Source organism: Hemicordylus capensis, chromosome 4, assembly GCF_027244095.1.
Source record: "Hemicordylus capensis ecotype Gifberg chromosome 4, rHemCap1.1.pri, whole genome shotgun sequence".
Classification (NCBI taxonomy): Eukaryota; Metazoa; Chordata; class Lepidosauria; order Squamata; family Cordylidae; genus Hemicordylus; species Hemicordylus capensis.
Window position 1 is genome coordinate 309,173,513 of NC_069660.1, and position 14,362 is coordinate 309,187,874.

The window sequence follows — 14,362 nt, forward strand, 5'->3', positions numbered from 1 at the left end:
GCCAATCGCAACCTCGAGCCGCGGCACGCGCGCAGGAAAGGAGGCGAGCGCGAGAGAGCGTGTGCACGCGAGGAGGGAGCCCGCCCCTCACTCTTTCCTGCTCGCTCGGCGTGGAGGGGGCGTGGCAGAGACGCCCATCTCTGATTGGAGGACCTGTGAGGGCGGGGGAGGGTGGAAAGGGGAGGGGCTGGAGGGCTTCCTCCCGGGGCTCGAAATGGCTTGTAAGTGCGCGGGCTCTTCGAGAGACGCTGCAAAAAAGCAGGAAAAGAGCTAACGTATTCGCGTAGGAGTAGAGCTGGGCAAAAGGGAGGGGGGCGGGGAAGGCGGTGCGTGCCTGATTATTTATTTATTTACTTGTTTTAAGCGTGCATGCCCTTGTTTAGGAGAGTTTGTAAAAATGCGCGCGCTTCCTATAATAAAATTTAAAATAAACAGGCTAAACAGTTTTTTAAAAAAAATTATATGCTTAAAATAAGCATGTAATGTATCTTACATGTTTTCATGTTAAAAAAAGCAATAATAGGACGCAGCAGTACGTCCTAGGAGAGTTGTGGGCAACTGGCCCTGCGCACGTGCATTCAATACTAATATATACTTAAAAATAAATGGCATGCCTATGCCCTATTAAGAGAGCGTGGCCAAACTGACAATGCGTGCGTGGCACTTTTCATATTTGGTTTATAATAATAATAAATTAAATAAATAAATAATAATAATAATAATATTTATAAATAATAAATAAACTTTTGTTTATTATTGTATTTATTTAGTGCATTTCTGTAGAATCCAAGGGAAAGAGTTGTAGTATGCAAGGACAAGGCAGTGGAGTGGAATGAGGAATATTAATAGTTTAATGAAATAGATATTATGTTCAGAGAGGCAAGTGCAGACTGCTTTTCCATGTTCTTGCTGCTGGCTGTTTGTAAGCCCCGCCTCTACTCCAGGATTGGAATACAAGTAACTAAAGCCCCATTAATCAGCTGACCTGAATCAAGGAGTGGATTAACCAGAAACACCACATACACCATCCTATATGCAAATATCTGGACAGTTCACAATCTAAAGCACAACAGTTAAAACATTAACACAAAACAATTTAAAATATAGATAAAAACTCTTACAACTATAAAACAATAAATGAAAAGCCTGATTAAACAGGTATGTTTTCATATCTTTTAAAAAAAATATTCAGAGAAGGTGAGGTTCTAAATTTGCTAGACATGTGTTCCTAAGTCTGGGGGCAACCCTAGAAAAGCCCTGGTTTTGAGTCACCACCAACCAAGTCACTGGCAACCAGACCTCACCGATGATCTTAATAGGCGGCAGGGTTCATGAAGAACAAAGATGTTGGAATTAACACTGGGAAAGGCCTGTAGTCTGAATGGGACTTTGCAAAAGCATTACAGAAAGAGAAGGAGGAGCATTCCAAGACCTGTAAGTTCACATCTACCGGTCCCCTGGGTAGCCTCAAGCACTCCATCACAATAGGGCTGGGTTGAATATTTTTATCCCCACGGCTTTCAGCTGAAGTTCACCATGCTGCGGGTCTTTGAGGGGAGGGGGGAGTACCTAAAAGGGTCAAACGTTGAATGATATGTTCATGTACTGTTCACAACTCACATGGCATGTATACAGTTCATACTTTACCTGTAGCTGCAGGGGCAGCTCAAGGGATTGCAATGCCTGAGGTAAGACAGCGAATGATACCTTGTCCGTTGCCCTTGATGGGGGCCAGGCCCTTTCCAAAACAAGCTCCTGCAAGCTTTGACCAGCGAGGAGAGAAGGTTGCTAGCAGCCTCCTCTTCCTTCCTTGTGCTTCCTACAAGCCTTGCTGGGAGTGTTAATGAGAAATACTCCTTGCAAAGCTTGCAAGGATCAGATCTGGCCCAAAGAGCAGTTCTGACGGCAGCAGTGTGGGGGCATCTTGCTAAACCAGAGGCGTAACTAGGGAAAACGGCACCCGGGGCAAGCACTGAAATGGCGCCCCCCCCACCGCGCCCACCGCCCCCCCAACATACTACATTATACTTAGGTTTTTCCTCACAAGGGCCCTCTGCCGCCGCCAAGCCAGGCCACTGACTGGCCGCCAGGCGCCAGCAAAGCAATGGGGGGAGGCGCAGGCACCGCGGAAGGGACCACTCGTGGGGAAGGGGGCACCGATGCGCTCCCTTGACTGCTGCAGCGCTGCTGCACTGAGCAGGAAACATTTGTATTAACAAAAAATTAAAAAAAAATTAAAAAATTTGGTCATGGCGGCGCCCCCCCCACGTGACCAGAAAAGATGGCGCCCGGGGCACGTGCCCCCCTGCCCCCCCTATAGTTACGCCTCTGTGCTAAATGGCCTCACTTCGCCTCATAAAAAGACCCATCCTGTGAACAGTATCTGAGTGCAAAATGCTACATGAGAAGCCACTCCTAATACCCAGAATGTTGGGGGCAATATGCTAAATCATTGTAAACTGCTTAGAGAGCTCCGGCTATAAAGCGGTATATAAATGTAAGTGCTATTGCTATTGCTAATGGCTTTTCAATCTGGCTTCCACCCCGGATATGGGACTGAGACTGCCTTGGTCGCTCTAGTGGATGACCTATGCCGGGAACTAGACAGGGGGAGTGTGTCCCTGTTGGTTCTGCTGGACCTCTTGGCAGCGTTCGATACCATCGACCATGGTATCCTTCTGGGCCGCCTCTCGAGTATGGGAATCGGAGGTACTGCGTTGCAGTAGTTCCGGTCCTTACTTGGAGGAGGGTCCAGAAGGTGGTGCTGGGGGACTACTGCTCGGCCCCGTGGCCGTTGGCCTGTGGGGTCCTGCAGGATTCGGTCTTTTCCCCCATGCTGTTTAACGTCTACATGAAACCACTGGGAGGGGTCATCCGGGGACTTGGACTGAGTTGTCAGTAATATGCGGATGATACTCAGCTCTATCTCTCCTTGTCACCGGATCCTAGGGAGGCGGTGGATGTCCTAAATCGGGGCTGGAGGCTGTGATGGGTTGGATGTGGGCTAATAAACTGAAATTGAATCCGGACAAGTCGGAGGTACTGTTGGTCAGTAGGAGAGCCAATCAGGATGAGGAGATTTTACCGGTTCTGGATGGGGTTGCACTCCCCTTGAAGGAGCAAGTACGCAGCTTGGGGGTATTGCTGGACCTGGCTCTGCTTTTGGAAGCTCAGGTGGAGGCGGTGGCCAGGGGTGCCTTTGCACGGCTTCGGCTAATGCACCAGCTGCGTCCCTTTCTCGAGAAGGCAGATCTGGCCACAGTTACCCATGCCTTAGTCACGTCAAGGCTGGATTACTGTAACGCATTCTACGTGGGGCTGCCCTTGAAGAATATCCGGAAACTGCAGCTAGTGCAAAATGCGGTAGCTAGGGTTTTATCTGGAGCTGCCCGGTGGGAGCACATCACACCCATTTTGAAAGAGCTGCACTGGCTACCAGTTTGTTTCCAGGTCCAATTCAAGGTACTGGTTTTGACCTTTAAAGCCCTTAACGTTTTGGCCCGGGATACCTGATGGACCGCCTGCTCGCAAGGGTTGCTGCCTGCTTGACGAGGTCATCTGAGGGGGCTCTGCTCCAGGTGCCGACAATGAGGGAGGCTCGGCTGTCATGCACACAGGACAGGGCCTTCTCTGTTGCTGCCCCCAGACTCTGGAATGCTCTCCCGGTGGCTATTTGCTCCTCAGTCTCCATCACAGCTTTAGAAAAAGTGTAAAATCTTGGCTTTTTGTCCAGGCATTTATTTGATTCTTTGCTGCTGCTCTTTATAGTCTGTATTGCTTTTATGCTTTTGTTTTAAATTTTTAATCAGATTTGTTTAATATATTTTTTCACTTAATATTTTAATTGTGCCTTTTTTACCACCTTGTGTTTAAATTTTTGCTGTAAACCGCCTTGGGATTGCTTTAATGAAAGGCGGTATATAAATTTGACAATAAATGAATGAATGAATTTTATCTGGTTTCCATAGCAAAAATAAAGATGGTGATTCCCCTTCGCCCCCGCACCACTTTCCCCAATTCACTTCTTTGGTGAAATGGAACGATATCATGGGAGTCAGGGTCTTATGGGATCTACCCTTTGCTTGAATCATGTGTTGATTTTGATAATGTATTGGTTTGATGAGTTCAGATCAATTATTAGAGATGCCAAGCTGTCCCCCCTCCTCCTGTGAGTTACTAGGTCCAGATGATGAAAAAAGTTGATATCCATCCCCCCAAAAAGTAGAAATAGAGGATGCTTTTCACCAAAAGAAAAGAAAAGAAAAGAAAAAAGGTCTCCAATAAGTCTCCAGTTTGCACAAAATTTGCATGTGTTTATTGGTATCATATATGCATATTTTGTTAAAAATTGGATAATTTGATAATAAATTCTGCTCCCCACTGTGAAGCTGGTGACCCGGTGAGCAGTATGTCTGCTCGGTCTGCTGTCTAGGTGCAGAGCAGAGGCATAACTAGGGAAAACGGCGCCCGGGGCAAGCACTGAAATGGCGCCCCCCACCACCACGCCCCCCCGCCGCCGCCCCCAACATACTACATTATACTTAGGTTTTTCCTCACAAGCACCCGCCGCCGCCGCCAAGCCAGGCCACTGACTGGCCGCCAGGCGCCAGCAAAGCAATGGGGGGGGGCGCAGGCGGCGTGGAAGGGACCGCTTGTGGGGAAGGGGGCACTGACACGTTCCCTTGACTGCTGCAGCGCTGCTGCACTGAGCAAGAAACATTTGTATTAACAAAAAATTAAAAATTAAAAAAAAAATTGGTGTTGGCGGCGCCCCCCACGTGACCAGAAAAGATGGCGCCCGGGGCACGTGCCCCCCCTGCCCCCCCTATAGTTACGCCTCTGGTGCAGAGTTCTCAAGGCCCCTGCTTCGGACCCGTGAATTCACCTCCTGGTCAGGTTTACTACAAACACAGTCCTCTGTCCTCCTCCCCACAAGGGTCACCCACCTGCTCTCCCCAGCCAGACCAGCAACTCCACCTCTTGGCTCAAGGCAGGGCAGCCAGCTAACTGCTGAGCCAGCCTCTTTGCATGCTGGTGCAGTGGTGTAGTCACGGACACCCACTAGTTTGCTGTTCTCTTTGATTACAGACACTGATATACCGCTTTTCAACAGAAGGCTTCAGGGTGGTTTTCAAAGAAAAATAAATAAATGCTCCCATGTCCCCAAAGGGCTCACAATCTAACAAGAAACGCAAGGTAACACCTGCATCAGCCACTGAAGGTATGCTGTGCTGGGGTTGGATGGGACCAGTTGCTCTCCACATGAAAAATAGAAGAGATTCACCACTTTAAAAGGTGCCTTTTTACTCAGCAGTAGGGACGTGCAAAATGATTCAAGTTCGAAAAGACTCGAGCTCGAAACGACTGTTTAGAGTGTTTCAAGCTCAAAACAAAACACCCTTAAAATCAAGGACCTGATTTGAACTCAAAAAGAAATAACCCTGTTTTGAGCTAGAATCATTTCAAGTGTTTCAAGTGCCATTTTGGAGGGAAGTTTTTCCCTTGCTGATTGGTTTTCTGGCACTGGCTTCCAATTGGCTTATGATCACCTTGCTTCTTGGTTGGCTTGTTATCACACAAATCAAGTGTTGCCATGGGCAACTGTGCTCCCATTGGCTGGGGAAAGGCAGGAGGTAGTGGGCAGGCCAAAAGAGGAAGTTTCAAATGTGTTCTAAGGTCCTGGGAGGCAGAGATCCCAGTGTGCCAGTGCCTCTTGAAGAGGAAGGACACATCAGGAGAGGAAGGACAGAGACCACAGCACGGCAGAAGAGAGCTGGTCTGAGGGAAGAGAGCTGGTCTTGTGGTAGCAAGCATGACTTGTCCCCTTAAGCTAAGCAGGGTCTGCCTTGGTTGCATATGAAAGGGAGACTTGATGTGTGAGCTCTGTAAGATATTCCCCTTAGGGGATGGAGCCACTCTGGAAAGAGCATCTAGGTTCCAAGTTCCCTCCCTGGCATCTCCAAGAGAGGGCTGGGAGAGATTCCTGCCTGCAACCTTGGAGAAGCTGCTGCCAGTCTGTGAAGACAATACTGAGCGAGACGGACCTATGGTCTGACTCAGTAAATAGCAGCTTCCTATGTTCCTATGAGAGCAGAGTGGTGGCCTGCCTGGCCTAGTGGAGAGAGAGTGCTTGTGGTTTATCTGTCTCTCTTCCCCCCATACACCCCTTTTAGTTTGCATTGCCAACAACTGCTTTTCTTTCCTTTTTTCTATTTTTTTTTTAAATTGTATCAACAGCCCCAGTGGCTTCAACTGGGTACTGCTTTGATTCCCCCCCACCCCCTGTGGATTCCTTTCCTTCTTGCTTGTAGCCAGCCAGCCCCCAGTGGCTTTAATAACTGGGTACTGTGCTGACTGTGTTTTTCTTTTGTAGCCCCAAACTGCACTTCGCTGCTGCTGCTGCTGCTGCTGCTGCTGCTGCTGCTGCTGCTGCTGCTGCTATATGCCTGGATTAGACTGCATTTGGGGGAGTGGGGCAGGCTGGTGTGCTTTGGCTTCTGTCTAGTGCCCAGACACAGGCTCTCTGTTTCCTTGATATTCCTCCCTTGTCCTGCATGTGCATGCGCAGAGGCCCGAAATGGGCTGAAAATGGCCCAATCTGTCTCTTGGGAAGCAGGCAGGTTCAGGGAAGGAGCTCTTGCTGCTGCCACCTCCCCCACCGTGGTCTCCCCTCAAGTGTCTGTCCCTGCCGCATAGTGGCGGACAGTTAAAAGATACCCCCTCCAATTAACTTGCCCTGCCCCAAGCCCTCAAGTGGCGGGTGGTCTCTGAAGCCCTTCAGGTCTGGGCCTCAGAATTACCTAGGTGTGCCCCTGCTTGGGGAACAATGGGGTATTCTGAGTTCTCTACTGTTCCCTATGGCCGAAACACTTGAAATGTTTCCGAGTTTGTTTCATCGAAACAGCCAGCTTTGCTGCTGTTCCGAGAATTCTGCATTTTGTTTCTAACTCGAAATGAAACTTAAAATCAGTTTTGTGCGCATCTTTAGTTAGCAGGGGTAGCTGCTAATTGAGTAAAGTTAGTTAGGTAACTGCTAACTTCTCACTGCCACCACACGAAGGAGGCAAGCTTCACCTGCTGGGCCCACATGTCCATGCTCCTGCATCACATGGTTCTGCAACCTTCCACTGAAGCAGAACCTCCACTCTGGCTTCCCCACTGGATGAATGCTCAGTAGGAAGGGGAACAAGACAGAGGAAGAGAAGCTGCTCATGAGAGCAAAGTGTTCTGAGTGAACAAAATGTTCCATTTGTTCCCCAGAACTTTGGACATTGCAACATATGCAAAAAAAAAAAAAAGTTTGGTCCCCAAAATAGTCACATACCCTCTATGAAAATCCCTCGTTGGCAACCCTACTCTTCCCCCACCCCACCACTATAGAACACAAACTGCAATTTCTTCTGGCCTTATAAATTATGCAAAGTTTATGATTTTTCCTCATGTAGTTTCCCATACTCAGATCAAAAGCATGCAAATGCAGTTTTTCTTTCACTGCTTGCATTCATTAATTATACAATAAACAAGCACGTTTACATGTGCAAAGCAAATGTGCTAGATGGACAGGCTGAGTTCACTATAAAATACAGTATATGTCATGATGGCCAGAGTAGATGCACCATGAATTTAGTGAAGATGTCATCCTTCCAAACAACATCGCTACCAATTTAGCATAGTATCCAGTGATTCATAAAAACAATTGTAGTGATCAGTCTCCCCTCCCTCTAAAGAGTTAACAGGGAGCGAACCCTTGTCTTGATTGACAGGCTGGTGGACTCCAGGGCTCAGCCAATCAGTACACTAAGTGGGTGGGACCTAGAGAGCTGTTGGCAGGAAGAGGGGAGTGCTTTGTTAGAAGAAGCTAGGATGGAGGTGCACAGGAGGATGTGGCCATGCAGGTTGGCTGCAGGAGAATAACTCTGCAGATCCTTGAAAGATAGGAGGGAAAGAAGTTTGAATTCTCATCAGGAGTTTGGTGAGCAAGGCAAGGAGCCAGGGCTTCAGGAAGTTTAGCATAGGGAACAGTGTGTTTAGTCGGATTGGGCATTAGGGATCTTATATTGCTGTGTGTGTGTGTGTGTGTGTGCTCTACATATTCTGGATACTGTTCTATTGTAGTTTACCTGTAACATAATTAAAATAGGAAACACTAGCCTACACCCACCCTACCTAGGGCATTGCAAAAGACTCTATAAATATTCAAGCATTCATTAAGAGAGAGAGCCAGTGTGGGGTAGTGGTTAGAGTGCTGGACTAGGAACGGGGAGACCCAAGTTCCAATCCCCATTCAGCCATGAAACTAGCTGGGTGACTCTGGGCCAGCCACTTCTCTCTCAGCCTAACCTACTTCACAGGGTTGTTGTGAAAGAGAAACTCAGGTATGCAGTACACCGCTCTGGGCTCATTGGAGGAAGAGCAGGCTATAAATGTAATAATAATAATAATAATAATTATTATTATTATTATTATTATTACAACAACCTATTTTTGTAACCCTAATAAGTAAACTTAACTGTATCTAAACGCTGAGAAAGCCTCAGATGGAAGCAGTCTGTAGTAACTGAATAAAACTGTTTTTTAGTTCTTTTCTTTTTACAAGCATCTCCAAGTTGGTTCTTAACTCAAGGGAGGGGGAGGTGAAAGGGGATTTATCTGGTGCAAACACATCCTCAAACGTTCAGCAACTATCAGTTTTCTCACCACATATAGGCTTGCACATGGAAGATATTTGTACTTGTCCAAGAGACAAAATAAGAGAGGTTTTTTCTGGGTTATCCCACCCCGAGCACAGAGAAGTTTTGTAGACAAAAGGGGGTGGTGGCGGCAGCATTTTGAACCTACTGATAATATAGAATAGTTTTAGGAAAAGCCTAGCCAGGGAGTTCAGCAGAGATGATTCAGTGTTTCTTTCCCTCACATGAGCTTGCTCTGAGGCAAAGGCTTTAATCTACAACAACAATGCTCTAGCATTCTGCAATTCAATTTGGACCCGAATCTAGCCAACGGACCACAGGGGTGATTTGTTCCGTCTCCAAATCGCCCAAATCAGCTAGATTCGGATACAAATTCATTTGTACCCGAATCGATACACACATCCCTACTTAAAACCCTTTCACTGGTGTTTGCTCTATATGCCACGCAGAGGGAACACACTCTGCAACAGTTTTTATATCCTGCTCTTCCTCCAAGGAGCCCAGAGCAGTATACATGGATACGTTTATCCTCACAACAACCTGCGAAGTAGGCCGAGAAATGAGTAATTGACCCAGAGTCACCTGAGTTTCATGGGGATTTGAACTCTGATCTCCCCAGTCCTAGTCCAACACTCTAAGCACTACACTATGCTGGCTCTCAAATACTGCTTTATGGTACCAAGTGGCAGATGAAGGAGCCCCCCCTCTCCATCACACTTCCCTTTCCTGCTCCAGAGCAGGAACAGCAACCGAACAGCTGGCAAGCATGCCTCCATGGCATCTTCTCTTGCTCAAGAACAGCAAAGGCAGATCTAGGGCTTGGCCACTGACTGGGCAAGATGTTTTGAGATTCAACCTTGGGAAATTAATACAGTCCTTTTACTCAAATAACACACCAAAGCAGATATCGATCAAATAGCATGCCCAAGCAGATAACCATATATTTACAGCATCAGGAATTTTCCCAGTTCGTTTCCAGAAAGCCCACATCTCTGGGAAGGAGCAAGGGGGAGGAAAATAGTCCCAAATGTTGACTCATTTGAACGAATAGCAGAGAACAAGAAGATCAACCCTTCTTTGAGATCATGGTCCTGGCCCCCTCATTGTCGGTCTTTGCTATGAATTTCAACCCTTAAGCCAGTTTCATGGCGCACTCCTTTAATGCAAAAGATGGACTTGTCCTTCACAAAGGTGTGCACTCTCTTTCTTTGCAAGAAAACCTGAGCTGCTGAAAGGAAAGTTACGGTCTCCCTCCACTTTGTTGCAGGTGTTGTAAAACTGGTATTTAAATTGTGCTTTTGGTGTGACAGGCCAGAGAAAACATAAAAATTAAAATCTGTTAGATAAAAGCTTCTGCCATTTTCAGGCAATATAAAAAAAATAGAATTCTAAGAAAAATAGGACTCTTGGACCATTGATGTTACACTAAAAAGGAGAATAAGTGCAGAGATTCTTCCTGTTCATTTTGGTACTCCTTTCTGTCATTTTTGTGGGGCTCTATGTTACTAAAGTACTCTGTTCATGCAGTTTAGAGATAACCATCTATCAGCATGGCCATTAGAAACTCAAGTTTTATAACTGGAATAAAAATAAATGCTTGCTGTCTTCTTTTCTTCTAAAAAGATGCTTTGTTCATCACTGAAATTTTACTTTGAAAATTGGATTGGCATGTTTTGGGGCCATTTTCTATTCTCATCAGAAGCTACTAGGTCTGGAACTCAAGAACCCCAGGATCTTTGAAGTGCTATTTGACAGGTCACCAGGGCTGCCTGCAATGGTGATGCTTCCCCAGGATTCTGATGTACCTCTTGGCTTCTGGTTGATTCTGCCCCCCCTGCAGCTTATTGGCTCCACCTGAAGCATTATTAAGTTCTTCCAGGTCAGGCTGGGACTGTGTCTGGGTCACAGCAGTCTCCACTGAAGACCCAATTATGACAATACTGTACAAGGCAATCCTAACTGTCCAATGAGCATTTCTGTATGATGCATGCATTTTGCAAAGATGCACTTGTAATATTCATATTTCAGGGGCACATTGACAATATCTTAGGTGTACATCTAACATGTGAGAAGGTCCTTGGAAAAACACAAAGTTCTAGACATCTTATTAGATGCTTATGAGACCCAACTCATTTACCAAACTCTGGTGGGAAATACCCACAGCATTTCATAATTGCCCTTCTGACCTCTGACAACCTGTTTGAATGTTTGGATAGCTGCTAACTTGCTCTAGCTGTTTACCTGCTCTATCCCCTCCACTTGGAGATTATGCTGCCAAAAATGCACCATGGGTTGGTTGGTTGGTTTGCATATTTGTATACTGCCCAAAACTTGCGTTTCTGGGTGGTTTACGATAAACCCATGGCTTTAGAATGCATGTAAAGTAGTAATAGTAGTAGTAGTAATATGAATATGCAACCAAAGTTCTCAAAAGCGATTTACATTGAAAAATAAATACATAAATAAGACGGTCCCATGTCCCCAAAGGGCTCACAATCTAAAAGGAAACATAAGATAGACACCAGCAACAGCCACTGCAGGGATGCTGTGCTGGGGTTGAATAGGGCCAGTTGCTCTCCCCCTGCTAAATAAAGAGAATCACCACTTTTAAAAGTGCTCAGTTACCAAGCCATTTTATCATTGTGTTAGTCTTCCTTTTGGTTTATGTAACCGCAGAAGAATTTCTTAGTCTGTGTGCCATAGAATTAGCCAGAAGCACCTGAATGTGTAAGTAGGGATCTATTAGTAGAGTGTATCCAGCAATCAGCATATAAGGGGTCGTTTAGACAAGTCTGCCTCAGCCAGTCAGCCTATGCTTTCTTGTACAGTCATCCCTCGCCAACCGTGAAGATTCCGTTCTGGGAAAACCTGACGAATTCGCAGTTGGAAAGCAGTAGAAATGCATTGGAAATGGGATAGGGGAACAACAGTCACAAAAAGACCGGAACCCCCCCCCAGTTAAAAATAGAAAAAAAATCACCCCCTGAGCCCCGGAGATCACCTCAATTGTCCCCAAATCTTGTCAATCCAAGCTTTGAACCCAACTGAAACCATAGTCCTTTTACCTAGCAAGTCTAATTTCCAGCCTTCATCTACCAGAAAGAACTGCTCTCCAATTCTACACACTTTACTGCAAAGTCTGTGAAACTGTGCCTCTGATGTGTGAATTATTTGCATTATGGAAGACAATAAAATCAATTACAAACTTTGTTGGGTGTTTGCTTGTTCCAGATAAAGCTATCCAAAATGGCTCTATGTTCAGAATAGAGAAGTCCAAGGTCTGTGGCACTCTTTCTTTCTTTCTTCCTTCCTTCCTTCCTTGGTGGAGACCCCAGCTTAGCCCTGTAAATGTAACTGTCTCTGGGGTGATTGGTCAGCACCCCAATGTTCGGGCTTGTGTGGGGAATTAGCTGTTAATGGGGTCAGATTCACCAGTTTTAATTAACTTTAACCTTATATGCAATTAGTCTTCCAGTTCCCAGCATTCTTTTTCCAACTTGTCAGTGTTCTTCTGGAACTGTGGTGGCCATGACACAATGCACTCATGAACATCACTATGGGGCAACAGCTTCCTGTAGTTGGCTTGCATGTTCTTTATTTGCTACATTTCTATTCACTATCAACACAGAGTGGCATTTTCTCCTTACAACTATCCTCTGAGGCAATTTAAGCTGAGAGATGGAACTTGTCTAAGGCCATCCAGTGAGCTCCTAATTAGAAGGACATTTTGAACTGGAGTTTCTTCTGTCCATATGCAATACTTTAGCTCAGGCATGGGAAGACTTCAAGTTTGCGGGATCTACTCTGTTTTTATCAGAACACAGAATCTGACAATTAGAACCAGGATCAAAGCAGTGAACATAACATAAGAGCAGTCCTGCTGGATCAGGCCCAAAGCCTTTCTAGTCCAGCATCCTGTTTCACACAGTGGCCCACCAGATGCCTCCAAGAATCCCACAGGCAAGAGCTGAGGGCATGCCCTCTCTCCTGCTGTTGCTCCCCTGCAACTGGTGTTCAGAGGCATCTTGCCTCTGAGGCTGGAGGTGGTCTATAGACAACAAACTAGTAGCTATTGAAAGATCTGTTCACTGTGAATTTGTCTAAGCCCCTTTTAAAGCCATCCAAGTTTTAAAGCCATCTATAGTGGCTATCACCACATCCTGTGGCAGAGAATTTCACAGATTAATTATGTGCTGTGTCAAAAAGTACTTCCTTTTGTTGGTCCTAAATTTCCTGGCTTTCAGTTTCATGGGATTACCCCTGGGTTCTAGTGTTATGAGAGGGAAAAAATTTCTCTGTCCACTCTCTCTACTCCATGCATAATTTTATACACCTTGATTATCTCTCCCCATAATCACCTCTTTTCCAAACTAAAAAGCCCAGGTGTTGTAGTCTTGCCTGATAAGAAAGGTGCTCCAGGTCCCTGGCCATCTTGCTTTCTGTTTGGATGCTCTCCATTCAAACTTAGAGATGGTTGCTCTCTTCTGCACCTTTTCAAGTTCTACAATGTCCTTTTTAAAGATATGGTGATCATAACTGTATGCAGTACTCCAAATGTGGCTGCACTATAGATGTATAAGGGCATTATAATATTAGCAGTTTTATTTTCAATCCCTAATTATTCCTAGCATGAAATTTGCCTTTTTCACAGCTGCTGCATACTGAGTCAACACTTTCAATGAGCTGTCCACCACAACTACAAGATCTCCCTCCTGGTCAGTAGTAATCAACATCTCAGACCCCAGCAGTGTATATGTGAAGTTGGGGTTTTTTGCCCCAATATGCATCACTTTACATTTGCTTACTTTGAACTGCATTTGCCATTTTGTCACCTACTCATCCAGTTTGGAGAGATCCTTTTGGAGCTCCTCACATTCTATTTGGATTTCACTAGCCTAAATAGTTTGGGGTCATCTGCAAATATGGCCACTTCGCTGCTTACCCCTATTTCTAGATCATTTATGAACAAGTTAAAGAGCACTGGTTCCAATACAGATCCCTGGAGGAGACCACTTCCTACTTCCCTCCATTGTGAAAACTCCATTTATTCCTAACCTCTGTTCTTCGACCAGTTACCAATCCACACATGGACCTGTCCCCTTATCCCATGACTGCTAAATTTACTCAAGAACCTTTGCTGGGGAATTTTGTCAAAAGCTTTCTGGAAGTCCAAGTATACTATGTCAACCTGATCACCATTATCCACATGCCTATATCCATATGCCAGATCACCTATATCCACATGCTAAGCCAGAGCACTGTCCCTTTAACATTCTCTGCTCTCCAGACAGGAACATAGGAAGCTGCCATATACTGAGTCAGACCATTGGCCCATCTAGCTCAGTATTGTCTACACAGACTGGCAGTGGCTTCTCCAAGGTTGCAGGCAGGAATCCCTCTCAGCCCTTCTTGGAGAAGCCAGGGAGGGAACCTGGAACCTTCTGCTCTTCCCAGAATATCCCCTAAAGGGAATAACTTACACATCAAGTCACCATTCATATGCAACCAGGGCGGACCCTGCTTAGCTATGAGGACAAGTCATGCTTGCTACCACAAGACCAGCTCTCTTCTGGTCAGGTGGAATCTTGGAGGAGGAGTCTGTGCCTGAAAGTATTTAGCTGTTGGCCTCTATCAGAGCAAGTTGCTCACTGGGAGCTCTCCAGGGTCCTTCT